Source organism: Phascolarctos cinereus, unplaced genomic scaffold, assembly GCF_003287225.1.
Source record: "Phascolarctos cinereus isolate Bilbo 61053 unplaced genomic scaffold, phaCin_HiC Scaffold_4;HRSCAF=312, whole genome shotgun sequence".
Classification (NCBI taxonomy): domain Eukaryota; kingdom Metazoa; phylum Chordata; class Mammalia; order Diprotodontia; family Phascolarctidae; genus Phascolarctos; species Phascolarctos cinereus.
The window spans coordinates 488,426-502,324 of NW_027555847.1; the positions used below are offsets into that span (position 1 = coordinate 488,426).

Below are 13,899 nucleotides of genomic sequence, written 5' to 3' on the forward strand. Positions count from 1 at the left end.
TCTCTCTTTGTCTCTCTGTCTCTGTTTGTCCTCTCTCTCTCTCTCTCTCTCTCTCTCTCTCTCTCTCTCTCTCTTCTCTCTCTCTCTCTCTCCCTATTAGCTTCTTCTGCATCAGTTTTTCCTTTTATGCCTCATTTGATTGAGATAATTACTCCTTTTTATCGCTCCCTACAGTTTTATTTTTTTTAGAATTATCTCATCACGCTGAGCTTAGCCCAAGCCTTTCTTTCAAACTACTTAAATAATCATAAGAGTACTAATAATATTTCCACATATGAGAAGTAAATAATTTGACCTTATTCAATCCCTTATAATTGGTCTTTAATATTTACCTTATATTTCTCCTGGAAGTTATATGTTGAATTTTCCCTTAAGTTATGCTGTTTTTGTCACAAATACCTGAAAGTCCTTCAGTTCATTAAATGTCCTTTTTTTCATTCAGGATTATACTTAAGTTTGCCAGGTAAGTTACCCTTGGTCATAACCCCAGCCCTTCAGCTCTATGAAATATAGTATCGTAAGATCTACAGTCCTTCAACGTAGTAGCTGCTAAGTCTTGTGTAATCCTTACTGTAGCTCCATGATATTTAAATTGTTTTTTTTTCTTGTTGCTTCTATCATTCCAATTCCTTCAGCACTAAGGTATTTTGGGAGCAGTGGTCCAAGGGCATATGTTCAGCACATCATGTACTCCAATCAATCCCCCTCCACTAAACACACACACACCCCTCCACACACAAATGGATGTAATATCATGTAGCCTACCTTCCAAGGCACAACAGTCTCAGGATGTGCAATGATTGATTTGGGGGGAAAACCCCAGAGACTCTTCATGAGGTTTGTGAGTGGATCTTGTTTGATCTTTTTCCAGATCATGCTCTCTAAGCATGGATGTCCCTCAGGGCTACGCCCTGGGTCTTCTTCTCTTCTCCCTCTGTCCTACTTCACCTGGTGATTTCATCAGCTCCCATGGATTTAATTACCATCTCTGTGCTGATGATTCTCAAATCTACCTGTCCTGCCCCAACCTCTTTGCTGACTTCTAATCTCACATCTTTTAACTGCCTTTCAGCCATTTCAAACTGGAAGTCCAGTAGACTTAAGATGTCTCCCCCAAATGCACTCCCCCTCTTACTTTCTCTATTACTGTAAGGGCACCACCATCCTCCCAGTCCCTAGGGCTTCCAATCTAGGAGTCATCCTAGACTCCTATATCTTACCACCCATATCCAATATGGTGCCAAGACCTGTTGACTTCACCTCTGTAGCATCTCCCAAATATGCCCCCTTCTCTCCTCTGACACCGACCCCATTTTGGTACAGGTCTTCCTCACCTCACATTTGGACACATGCAATAACCTACTCAAGTCTCTCCCCACTCCAGTACATTCTATATTCAACCACCAAAGTGATTTTCCTAAAACACACGCCTAACCATGTCACTCCCTACTCAATGGACTCCAGTGGTTCCCTATCACCTCCAGGATCAAATACAAAATGCTCCAGTTGGCATTCAAAGCCCTCATAACCTGGCTTCCTCCTACCTTTCCAGTCTTCTTACACTTCATTCTTCAACACATCCTCTTCAATCCACTATTGCTGGTCTCCTGGCTGCATCCAACTCTCAACTCTGAACATTTTCTCTGGCCACCCCTCTGACCTGGAATGGTCTCCTGTCTCTGTTCCAATTACTGGCCTCTCTGGCTTCAACTCTCAACTAAAATTCCACCTTTGAAAAGTGAAATAGTGGGTTAGACTAAGCCTGTGCAGTATTCTCTCCCTGGGTCTGTGGGTGTAAAAAAAGATCATCCTTTCCTGGGCGGCTTCTGAGTGCAGTGTATAGCTCTGAGTCTGGTGGGGAGGGGGAAAGAGAAAGAAGCCCCTGGCAGCCTTACATCCCCATCTAGTCCCCAGGAGTCCTTAAGCACATGATGCCTGTTTATCATGCATTAATTCTTTCCTCAGCTTGTATAAATGAGTATCAGAGATAGAACGGACCAGGATGAAACATCAGAGACCCCTTCAGCAACTGGCATCAGTAACAAAGAGCCCCGGAGTTGGACTGCTTAGGAGCCAGCCCTCAGGGGCAGCCTGCTTGCCCTAGCCTACTAGTCAATAGGCTCAGCAGCTGAGACTCTACATCCTGCAAGGAACTGGTCCAGCTGAGCAAGCAAGCAGTTTATCCATGACCAATATGGTTGCCCTAAGTGAACTTGGTGAGATGGCTCCAGGCTCAGGAGTTCCAAGGTAGGCCTTGGCCCCCTGGGTTCTCTATCCACATACCTCATTAACATGGCACCTCCAGTATGATTCCCCTTTCCCTGGCACATTCCACATGTAGCCCTGGCTTGGGGTAACGTTTTTATAAGTGCCATTCCTACTATACCCTCTCAGGAAATTACCTTTGCAAAAGCTAATTGGCATTCATTGGTTGATAATTGCTTGTGAAAGCACAGCAAATAGGGGTTCCAGAACAGTAGCATTGGAAGCCACAATTCTTCAGGGAAGCAGTCATCAGCCACCCTCCGGGGACTCAGCCTGCCAATGTAATGGAAGGCAGGCTAGTGACCCAGAGAAGCTGCTCCATGGCAGATGTATGGATGGATGGATGGATGGATGGATGGATGGATGGATGGATGGATGGACAGACACAGATCAAGAGAGACAGAAAGAGGTCACAATAGGAACTGGGCTCAGGTGCTGCCCTCACGCCTTCTTGAAGATGCCCTCTGCTCTTAACTCTGGCACACAGGTGGATTATGTTCAGTCCTTGCCTCCTGAGAGGTGGTAGATGCCACACTTTATGCATTCCCCCCACCCCACCCCCATACCCCTTGGAACAATTATTTAAAGCTTGATTGTGACTAGGTTTTCCTAAAGCAGGTATGAGAAAGGCACTCAATGTAAAACAGCAGGTTTAGGAAGGCTGTTATTTAATCTGCCCACCAGAAATGACCATGAGTTAATAAGCATGTGCTAAGCACCTCCCACAGTGCCAGGTATTCTTCAGGTGCTGAGGACACAGAGACAAAGGTGAACCCATCTCTGCCCTGGATGAGTTCACACCCTTTTTTAAAGTGATTTAGAAAAAATTTTTTAGCATTTTTTATTTAAAGTTTTGAGTTCCAAATTCTATTTCTCACTCCCTCCCCCCCCCAGCCCCTCCTTCAAACAGTAAGCAATCAGATATAGGTCAGATGTGCACAATTATGTAAAACATTTCCATATTAGTCATTTTGTACAAGAAGACAATGAGCTCACATTCTAATCCGGCAGACGAGAAGCCCCTACCTTTCTATATAATCAGTATTAAGAGAATAAATACAAAGTAGTGAAGCATGAGGTGTAATTTGAGAGGGAGGCCAGCAGCCTCTGAACTCGAATCAGAGAAGGCTTCAAGCAGAAGGTGCTATTTGAGCTGTGCCTTGAAGGCAGAGAAAAAATTGTTAAAACTAAATTTTTAAAATCCTTTTGAGCAATGCCTGTTGTTTTCACATCACCTTCATTTCCAATACTCCCTTCCTCCCATCCTCCTCAGAAATCCAGTTTTTCAACCAAAATTATAAAAGAAAAAAAAACAATACAGTTTACTAACTAACATGGCAGTGTTCTGTGAGGATGAGGTGAGAAGGGAATGCATTACAGGCAGTGGGGATGGCCATTGCAAAGGCACAGAGGCTAGAGAATTAGCATTGTCTGTGAAAAACAGGAGATCAGTCTGTCTTTATCAAAAAGTATTGGAGGGGAAGCAATGTCCAATGAGGCTGGGAACCTGGTTGAAGCCAAACTGTGAAAGTCATTAAAAGCTAACCAGGAATTTATTTTTGACTCTAGAAGCAAAAAGGGAATGGAATGACATGGTCTGATCTGTACTTAAGGACAATCATGAGAAGGCTGAGCCCTGAAGAAGAAAGGAGAAATGTTCTTCCTTCTCTCTCTTCTTTGCAGAGGTGGGAGACCATGGGTTTGCCATGTTACATACACCAACAGACCCCATGGATGTGTTAGTTCACTGTGCTGCTTTTTTTTCTTTCATGTTTCTGGTTACAAAGAATGGATGTCTGGGGAGGAGGAGGAGGAATATGCATTGGAAATGAAGGTGATGTGAAAACAGCAGGCGTCATTTTGAAGGTTTTAATTTTGGCAATGGTGTAATGCTTTTACTAACCTCAAGCTTCTCCCTGAAATGAAGGCCCACTTTTTTTTTTACTGTCCATTACCTTCCTGGGATGCTGAATAACTGACTGTGAATCACATGGGCTCCACCACACTGGTGCTGGGTTCCCAGAAAAGCAATTCTGAGGCTGTAACTATCAACTGAGAAGAGGTGCCCTGAGGGGCGATGCACAGGACATCATCACCAGGGAGATGAGGGTCAAGACAAGGACACTCTCAGCTTTTGTGAACAGGGGAGGGAAGGGTACTCAGCCAAAGGAACATCCATGCAATGCCAGCCAAGAGGTTGACGTTGGAGCCCCTCATTAGAGGGTTCCCAAAAGACTGGGGTGAGAAGGCACAGAGGGTGGTTTGGAGGGATCAGTGACGTGGAGGAAACCACAAATCCACATACGTTTAGGAGTCTCTGGAATGGCCCGCTTCTGTGGGGACTTTCTATCCTTCCATCTGGTTACTTCCCGATTTATGGATTTTCAGAGTAGGAAGGGACCTCATAGATAGACTCATCCCACTCCCTAATTTTCCAAATGAGGAAACTGATGACCAGAGAGATGAAGCAACTGTCCCAGGGTCACACAGGTACCAAGTGGCAGAGTTGGGCCTCCTGACTCTCACTCCAGGGCTCTTTCCCCTTGACCACACTGCCTCCTAGTGCCTTCATCTGTTTTGTTCAGACTCTCTCCCTCTCCGCTGTTTTGAGTCTGACGTTCTTTTCTGAATGGTAAATGCAAAATTCTCTGCATAAACCATTTGCACATCAGGCCATTTGTTTTGATTTGCTAGTGAACACATGTGATTACACACATTCACACATAAGTAAAAAATCAATCTAAGTCCAAATGTTCAGAGTTTAGTGCAATTTCAAATTTTTATCCAAGCAAATATATCACTGAAATGAGCTGTATAGTTTCTTCATAATGATCATCTTCTCTGTTTGGCCTTCAAAGCCTGTCACAACCACTCCCTTTCCAGTCTTCTTAGACCTTCCTCTCTGCCAGGGGCTTCTTCAAGCCAGGGTCTGGCTGTTTCATGAACAAAACGCCCCACCTTTAAGCTCCAAGCATTTCCTCTGGCTCTCCATCCCCCATCCTCAGGATCCTCTCCTTCCTCATCTCTGCCCCCTAGCTTTCCTGGCTTCCTTCGAGTCCCAGCTAAAATCCTCCAATCTACAGATCATTTGTCATCACACATCACCACCCCCCCACACACCACATACACACACATATTCTGTTTGTAATGTATTTGTTCAATATATAATCACACTGTCTCCCTTGTTAGGCTGTGAGCTCCCTGAGGGCAGGAACTGTCTTATTTCTTTTCTTTGTATGCCCAGCACTCAGCATAATGCCTAGGCAGGTGCTTAATCAATGCTGCCTGCTGCTAATATCTGATGTATCCCTCTGATTCAGAGGCCTAAGCTGCTTAGACAAAAGCTCCCTTCATAACCCCCATTGCCTAACAAAAACAAACAAAAGCTCCCTACACATCTCCTTCCCCCTCACAACCACGTTCACCCTCCTGTGCTCTAATTTTACTCTTCCCTCCTTTCTATTATGCTCCATGGAGCCCTCATTCATAGGGTTCTAGATCTAGAGCTGGGGGGAACCTTAGAGATAATTTAGTCCAATCTCCCTTATTTTAAAGATGTAGAAATTGAGACCCAGAGAGCATAAGTAACTTGTCCAAGGTGAAATAGGGAGTGTCAGAGAGGGGATTTGAACTCAGGTCCTCAGTTGCCACTGTACCACTGAGCTGGAGTTAACAAGCTGCCCTCCCCCTCTTTCCCTTGTGCCCCTTCTCTTCTCTCATATCAAGCCGGCTACACTAGCCCTCCCTTCTTCCTCTCAGCAGAGGACCTCCCCAAATACTTCCTTCTTTTGTCCCCCAGCTGTCTACTTCAAATCCCCTAAACATCAAACCTTCCCCACACCTGCCTCCACTATCCCTTCCTTTACTCCACTCTCAAAGCAAGGGGAGGTTCTTCTTGGAAATGCCCAGCAGTGCCCTTGAAGGCTTTCTTGGGGTCAAGAAGAGAGGGAGCCACCTTGGAGGGAGACAATAGGTGGTACCTGGGAAGGGTTCAGCTCCACTGCTCTCCAGTAGGGAGAAGGGAGCAGAAAGTCTCAGGTACTAGCTGCCAACTCTCATCTTCCACTTGGTAATGTGTGGGATGCCACTCAAATTAAAAGTAAAACAAAACACAGAGGTGTACAAGGAGAAACAGAAAGTTAGTTTATTATGGCTATAATTATCATGATTTCAAATCTTGAGATTTGGGTGTCCCTCCACCAGTCCATCAGTAAGCTCTGATGACGGGAGATGGCCCACAGAGGTAGAAATCAGCTTATATAACCCTGAAGACTCAGCTCCCCCTCCCTCACAGCTGTCCATTAACTCGGCTCACAGTCTCACAGGCCAGACTCTAACATAGGACAAAGGACATAGTATACATCTCTATATTTCTCAGTTTGTTGAGATAATGTCAAAGAAGTACTAAAAAATGTGCAGTTAGGAAGATAATTTACAATTGTTTTGGAAGGTTTTAGGGATTGAACAGACAATGCTGGGAACAGGAAGACATCTAAGTAAAATCCTGCCAAAGGGAGATAAGGGGACTTGAAGAATTTAGGGTTTCCTGGGACTGGTAGACGAATGGGATCCAAAAAAAGAAAACACATTTGGGTAAGGTCAAAGGCCAGGCCAGAGCTTTAACAATTAGACAAATTCCCACGACTAATGTCTGGCACCAGGAGAAGAAAAAAATGATCTTACAGAAATCTATACTGAACCCTATGCCACCTCCTGGACCCACTACCAGATCCAGGATAGTCTTGTCCCAAATCTTAATTACACTGAGAAGTCTTCACAATGGTATTCCATTCAGTAGTACCCAGGCATGCCCGGATCTCCTCTTTCTTTTATGCCTTCACTAGACCCTGCCCCCCCCAAAGTTGTGGTCTTCTACCTTTTCTCTCAGCCAAAATCCTAGAAAAAAAGAACTGTCCACAATATATCACCTTACATTTACTTTTTAATCCCTTTCAGCCTGGCTTCCAACCTCATCATTCAACCAAAACTGCTCTCTCCAAAGTTACCTATAAACTCTCAGTTACCATATCTAATAACAGAGACAGAGCCATCCTTCTTGCAGCATCCAATGCTGTTGATCGCCCTCTCCTCTAAGCCCCTGCTCTCTTTTGGTCCTCCTCCTATCCATCAGACCTCTCCTCAGTCTCCTCAGCAGGTTCATCATCCAAAGCCCCTCCCCTAATTGTGAGCGCTCCCCACAGGTCTGTCTTGGACCCAATTCTCCCCACACAATTTTTGCTTATTGATCTCCTCAACTCCCATGGGTTTTATTATTTCTTGCAGCCAAGCCCCAGTCTCTCTCCTGAGCTCCAGTTCCACATCACCAACCTGGCCATTTCTAGCTGGAAGTCCCTTAAGCATCCAAAGTTCAACATGTGCAAAATAGAGCTCATTATCTTTTCCCCAAAACCCTCCCTCCTTACTACTCGCTCTATTTCTGTTGCCATCACCACCATCCTTCTGGTCACCCAAACCTGCAGCCTCAGAGTCATCTCTGATTTTCCCTTCTCTTCCTCATCCTTTACACCTAAGCAATGATCAAATCTTGCTGCTTCTTGCCAGGCATAGCTTGCATCTTTCACCTTCTCTTCTTTCATCCTAGCTGAGGCTTGCATCCCTTTTCCTGTGAGAAATGATTCATTTGGACCCCTAGTCTATTCCAATCAGCATTAATCAGATTCCACATAGCGGTGGTGATTATAAGTTCTGTATATTCGACCCCAGAGCCTGAACTGCAGATTGTAAGGTCACTTCCTTAATCATAGGAAGTTAACTAGAAGCCCTCCACCCTTGTTTTTCCTTGTTATGGTGACCAAGCTCAACATAGTGGAGGTGACTCAAGTACGTGAAAAGCCCCCCAATGTATTTTTGTGCCTCCAGACCACCCTCTCTTGCCCAACATGAGCAGGTGACCATCTTATGACCACTTGCTCACCAGAGATGACTCTTGCCTTCTCTATCTTCACTTTTGGCCCTTGAAGCAAGGTCTATCAACCAATGGAATTTCGTATTTTGTGCAACCTCTCTGGATTGCTCAGGTATCAAACCTTACAAAAACAAGGCCTGGGAGGAAGGAGGCCTCTCAGATCAGGAGGAAGATCTGAGGTCCACATCATCAGAGGGGAGCGTGGACCCTTTAACAAGGTGCCATTGGCTCAGAGCTCTGCCTCAGTAGTTGTTTTTGCACATTCTCCTTCTCTTCATCCAAATGGTCACCATCCTGGCTGAGGCTCTCGACCCCTTTCACCAGAACTATTCCAGTCATTTCCTCACTGGTGTCCCAATTCATCTCTCCCTCTTCCAATTTAGCCTCCAAGCTACTGCCAGGCCAATACCCAAAGCATAATTCCAACCTCGGGTCTCACCCTGCTTGGGAAGGTTCAGCGGCTCTCTAACCCTTCTAGGACAAAATATAAACTCATTTAAAGCCCTTCACAGTCTCACTCTGGCCTACTTTTCAAGGCTGATTAAAAGAATCACAAACTGGAGACTTGGAAGGGATCTCAGGGGCCACTCTGGGACCAAAAGGAATCCCCAAGAGAACCTGTTCAAGTGTCAGATAAGTCTCCAGACATATGCTATGGTCTAGTTGAGGGCCTCCTCTAGGTCCTCAAGTGTGGCCCTTCAGAAAACAAATCCCCTTAATAAAAGGATTTGTTCTATAAAACTTGGACTGTCAGAAAGCCACATCTAAGGACCTAGAAGGCCACAAGTTTCCCACCCCTGGTCCGGTCAAACTGGTCCACTCACTGCTGCCCACACACAATTCCATCTCCATGCCTTTTTCCTCAGCATGTTCCTCATGCCTGGAATGTCTTCTCTCTTCAAATCCACTTTACAGAACCATGAGATTCCTTTCAAGCTAAGCTCAAGCCTCACTTCCTACTGCATGTCTGCTTCACCCAGCTAGTGCCTTCCTTCGGGTTATGTGTGCTTAACCCCTCCCCCAAAGAATATAAGCACTTGAAGGGCAGATGCCACTTCCTGTTTGCCTTTGAAGCCACTCAGTGCTTGGCACAGAGGAAACATTTAATAAATGCTTGTTGAATGAATTAAGGACATTACCTGACTCTATCCATGAAGGCCTCATTTTAAGTTTTGGATGAGGTCATGATATAACAGTGTCCAAGGTGTCAAAGTGAGAGCTGGCTGCCTTCTTACTCACCACCTAAAAGCAAAGAGATAGAGGCTGGGAGAGGGAGAGGGGGAGAGAAGGGAGAATATAAGAATAGGAGGTGTCAGGCATAGGACAGGATGTGAACAGTCACACACACAGACCCAGATCTCCCTCTAATTAACATCTACATGCATCTTCAAATGTTCAAAATGAATACATGTTTATTGAATGCTTACTATGTACTGGGGCCTCTTCTAGAAACTCCAGGGACCACAAAAAGGGTAAAAGAAAGTACTTGTCCTCACATGGTATGAGATGGGGGGGAGGGGAGTGAGAAGGAGACAAACACTAAAATGACTGGACAATGGCATAGGACAAAATCAGAGCCAACAGAGGTGCACAGAGAACTGCAGAGGCTCAGAAAAGGGAAAGAGACCCCACCCAGGGCATGTGATCAGGGCAGGCTTCATAAAAAAAGTGGCATTTCCAAGTAGCACAAGATTTCTGACCCAGAAAGGATCTTAGACAGAGCTTATCTCCTCTGTGAAGGCTTGCTTGTGTTAATAGCACTGGCACTGTCTCTGGTACTAAAAGAGTCCCTGGTTTGGGAGAGGGGGAGAAGAGCACACCTCCACTCCATAGGCTACACCCTCCCTAGTTTCACTCTCTGTGGACAGAGGTGAAGAGTGAGAGAAACCTAGGTGTGGGGGACAACTTGTGAAAGGCGAAAGACGGTAGTTGGAATGCCATACATGAAAACCAGAAAATGGGTTTCTGGCCAGAACATAGGCTGAGTGAAGGGGCGCAATGTGAAATCACTGGAAATAGATGTTGGAGCTAGATTGTGAAGCCAAACTTAAGGATTTTTACTTTAAAGGAGAGGGAGGGGGGACTCCTTGAAGTTACTTGAACAGGGGAGCTCCTCTGGTTTTCTTTGGGTTTTTGGAAGATTGTAGCAGGTGTACTGAGGATGGATTTGAGCAGGAGGAATTAGAAATGAGAGACTGATTAGGAGACTGTTGCAATAGCCTTGAGGAGAGGTTCTCATGGACTGGGGTGAAGAACGTGGTGGGGGGTGTAGAATCAACAAGGTGTATAAACATCAGTTGGGGCACAGGGTGAGTGACAAGGAAGAATGAAGGATAGAAGGCTATCAGATAGACATACAGAGACACAGAGAGAGAGACAGAGATAGAGAGACAGCGACAGAGAGAAACAGAAACAGAGGAGAGGATGCTTCACAACTCCCAACATCCAGACAGAGGCTCAGTTAATTTCAGGCTTGTTAATAATAAAGTGAGGAATCCATACAGAGCTAGTAAGTGACTGAGGCCAGATTAGAACTCAGGTCTTCCTAACTTGAGGACTAGCATTCTACCCACTCCATGAGGCCACCCAATTTCAGGGTTTGAGAAGTGAATGGGGTGAGAAGATGGTGATGACTTCCAGATTCTCCTTCTAGGAGCAGAGACCTTCCGAAGCTTCCACTGTTGCAGCAGGGAGTAGAGCTCCAGCTGCCTGGGAAGATTCTTAACTCTTAGCATTTGCTGAAATCCTTCCAGACAGGCTAGTGGGCGGGTACCTCAGGGTTGGCCCAGAAGTGCAAGATTTGGTCAGGGCCCGTACAGGAAGGAGCTTAGCCTGGGCTCCCACAGCCTGGATAGAGTAGAGGGTAGCCTGCCTTGGAAGGCCTTTGGGGGCTTGAGAATAAACTGTCAAACCCCTGGAGCTGCAGAGGGATGGAGAGAGGAGACAAAATCAAAACCAAAACGCCCCTTTTCCCAGAGGGAGTTACAGTGCCTGACCCTGAGTCCTGCAGGCCTGTAGGACTTCATGGGGAAATTCAAAGTCTCTTCTTTCTCCCCACACCCCACAGAGGAAAGTGAGTGGAGCATGGGCTGCTACCAAGGGCACCCCAGGTCCCCAGTGGATCTACACTTTGGCCAATGGAGACCAAAGGCCCCTGAATTACAACTGCTACTCCCTCCCTTCTCCCCAGCTGAATACCTGATGTGACTGCAATGCCAGGCTCCCTGGAGTGGAGAGAGAAGCCTCCAGGCCGATGTTCCCAGACAAAGCTCCCCCATCCTCACCCCCAGCCAGATTGTCCCTCCCCCAGATCTGGCCAAGGAGTGGGGAACCTTCAGCCTTGAGGCTACATGTGGCCCTCTAGGTCCTTGAGTGTGGCCCTTTGACTGAATCCAAACTTCACAGAACAAATCTTAAAAAGCCGTTGGCCCAGGCAGGGAAGGGGGAACTAGCATGGACTTTAGCAAGAAACCCCAAAAAATTTATCTGCCACTTCCACTCTCCAGCCCAGGCTAGGAGAACTGCTGACCTGCCCAAATCAGACTAGTCCCTGATCCGCCCAGCCCAGCCCTGCCCAGCCCAGCCCAGCTCAGCTCAAGCCCTTCTTCCCCATCCTATCCCAGTTAGGGCTGTGTCTGAGAAGCTTCGTCCTTTGCAGGAGATGGCTTGTACTGTGAGGAATGCCCTGCTGGGACGGGGTTGGGAGCACCCCTTCCCTCCAAAGGGAACCTCGTACCCCTAGGAAGGCCTGGCGTATATCCACCGAAACATTGATCTCCACGAGGCAGACTGGCGGGGCCCAGCTGCTCCCTAATGCCCCAGCCCCCTGCTCTGGCTCTCCTCTCCTCTGGACTCTAAGCTCCCCTCGAGCGACGTGCTCTCCCTCTTATCCATACCCACCCCTTATTCCTACTTTCCATTCCATGCTGTTGCCTCCCTCCACTCCTACACACAGACATATACAAATAGACACCCGCACACACACGCTAGATAACGCACACTTTCCATCCTCACCCACCCAGCTAGTGTCCCTGGACTTGGAGGGGAAGGGAAAAAAGAGGAGAAGCAATCAGGCGGCTGATGGGGGTGGGGGGTGGGGGCGAGGAGTGGAGCGGACGGAGAAGGAAGAAGAAGAGGAAGATAGGAGAGGCAGGGTGGAGGAGGAGAAGGAAGGAGGAAGGAGGGCACACGTTACCTGGAAGCTCCCAGGACCGCACAGGCAGCGAGGGGGCTGAGCCGTAGCCACAGTCGGGTCTCAGACTAGAGGGCTGGGGGGGCGGGGAAAGGTGCCGCCTTAACTCCCCGCCTTCCTCCAGGACTCTGCCTTTAGCTGAGCGGTCGACGCCTCCGGGGCAGCTCTCCTCCTGCCTAGGCTGGCTAGGCGGCCAGCTGCTGGGGCTGCCTTGGCCCCCATTCCCCGTAGCCTGAGCGCTCAGGCTGCCGCCAGGGCTGCGTCCAGCGCACCGAGGGCGCTTCTGGCCTCAGACTAGGACCGTGACCTGACTCCGGGAGGCTAAAGCTCTGGTGGGTGGCTCTGCCGGCTGGCTGTGAGAAAAGAGTCTGACAGACTGTCAGAAGTACTGACAAGCAAACTGACCTCCGGGACCTCAGCCTCGCGGGAAGAGATGCCCCCTTCGCCGGCGCTGGCCCTCTTCTACCCGGGAGTGAAGAAGACGGCTGGAGGCTGCGCTTGAGGACTGCGCTGGCCCTCCAGGAGCGCAGTGGGGGCCCCACCTCGGTGGGGGTGAGCTGCAGCGGGGCTGGGACTGGGGACTGAGCTAGGACCCCAGAGGAGACCAGAGAGAAAACCGCGAAAAACAGAGCTGGGCCCCGCGGAGGGGCACAGAAACCGGCCATCAGGTAAGAGCCCATAAGTTTGGCCTCCTGAACCAGAGTGGGGGGGGTACCCCGAGGGCAGGAGAGGAAACTCAACCCCCTAGGTGGGCGACCAGGAGGGAGCGGAGGGAAGGAGCTGCGGAAGTTTGCAGAGATAACCAGGCACCCACCTGCGCTTTGCACCCGAGTGCCCCCTTCCCTAGAACCCGGGGGGGGGGCGTAGGGAGGCAGAGCTGATGGGGGCTGTGAGCGCCCTCCTAAGCTAGCTGAACCCATCCCCAACACGCCTAGCTTGCCCAGTTCTGTCCCACACCCGAGCCCCCCAATATCTTATAGTGCAGCGGGGTGAGGGGAGGGTGGCGCAGGGGACCGACGCAGCTTGGTGGGAGCCTCTGCCGCCGGCAGAGACGGTAACCGTGCGCGCGTATGTGTGTATACCTGTGTGTGCGCGAGCGCTGGGGCTCGGGAGCTCTGGAGTGTGCACGGAGCCCAGGACCGCCTAACAATGGAGGGGTTGGAGAGGACCTGGAGCGGGCCAGGGGCTGCCACTGCCTACCGCTGTCCCAGGGAAGATGGATGCCCGCCGAGGCTTGGAGGGAGGCTGACTCAGGGTTCCCGATCTGATCGCAATCTGAGCGCAGCTGTTAGGGATATTCTCTTATTAAGATGGCTATTGGCGGCGGCTGCAGCCCGAAAACGCAGTTTTTGCAGTCAGAAAGTTCTGGGTTCAAATTCTGCCCCCGGATACTTTGTGGCTGGTTGACCTCTCTCTTCTGGGTGCCTCAGTTTACTTGGCTGTAAAGTGGGCACAACGACAAAGGAAAGAGAACTCTTGGGCAATGAGTGGGCAGCGCTGTCCCCGGATCCAGGAG

The 13,899-nt window shown here is 48.5% G+C and overlaps 1 protein-coding gene across 1 annotated transcript in view; it reads left to right on the forward strand.

The window, feature by feature from the left end:
• The first annotated feature begins 12,370 nt into the window (after window positions 1-12,370).
• Window positions 12,371-13,899, forward strand: part of CALCR (calcitonin receptor) — a 140,128-nt gene continuing 138,599 nt past the window's right edge. The window contains exon 1 of the mRNA XM_020978576.2: window positions 12,371-13,051. The gene's annotated coding sequence lies outside the window, so the exon portion shown is untranslated. The remainder of the gene's footprint in view (window positions 13,052-13,899) is intronic.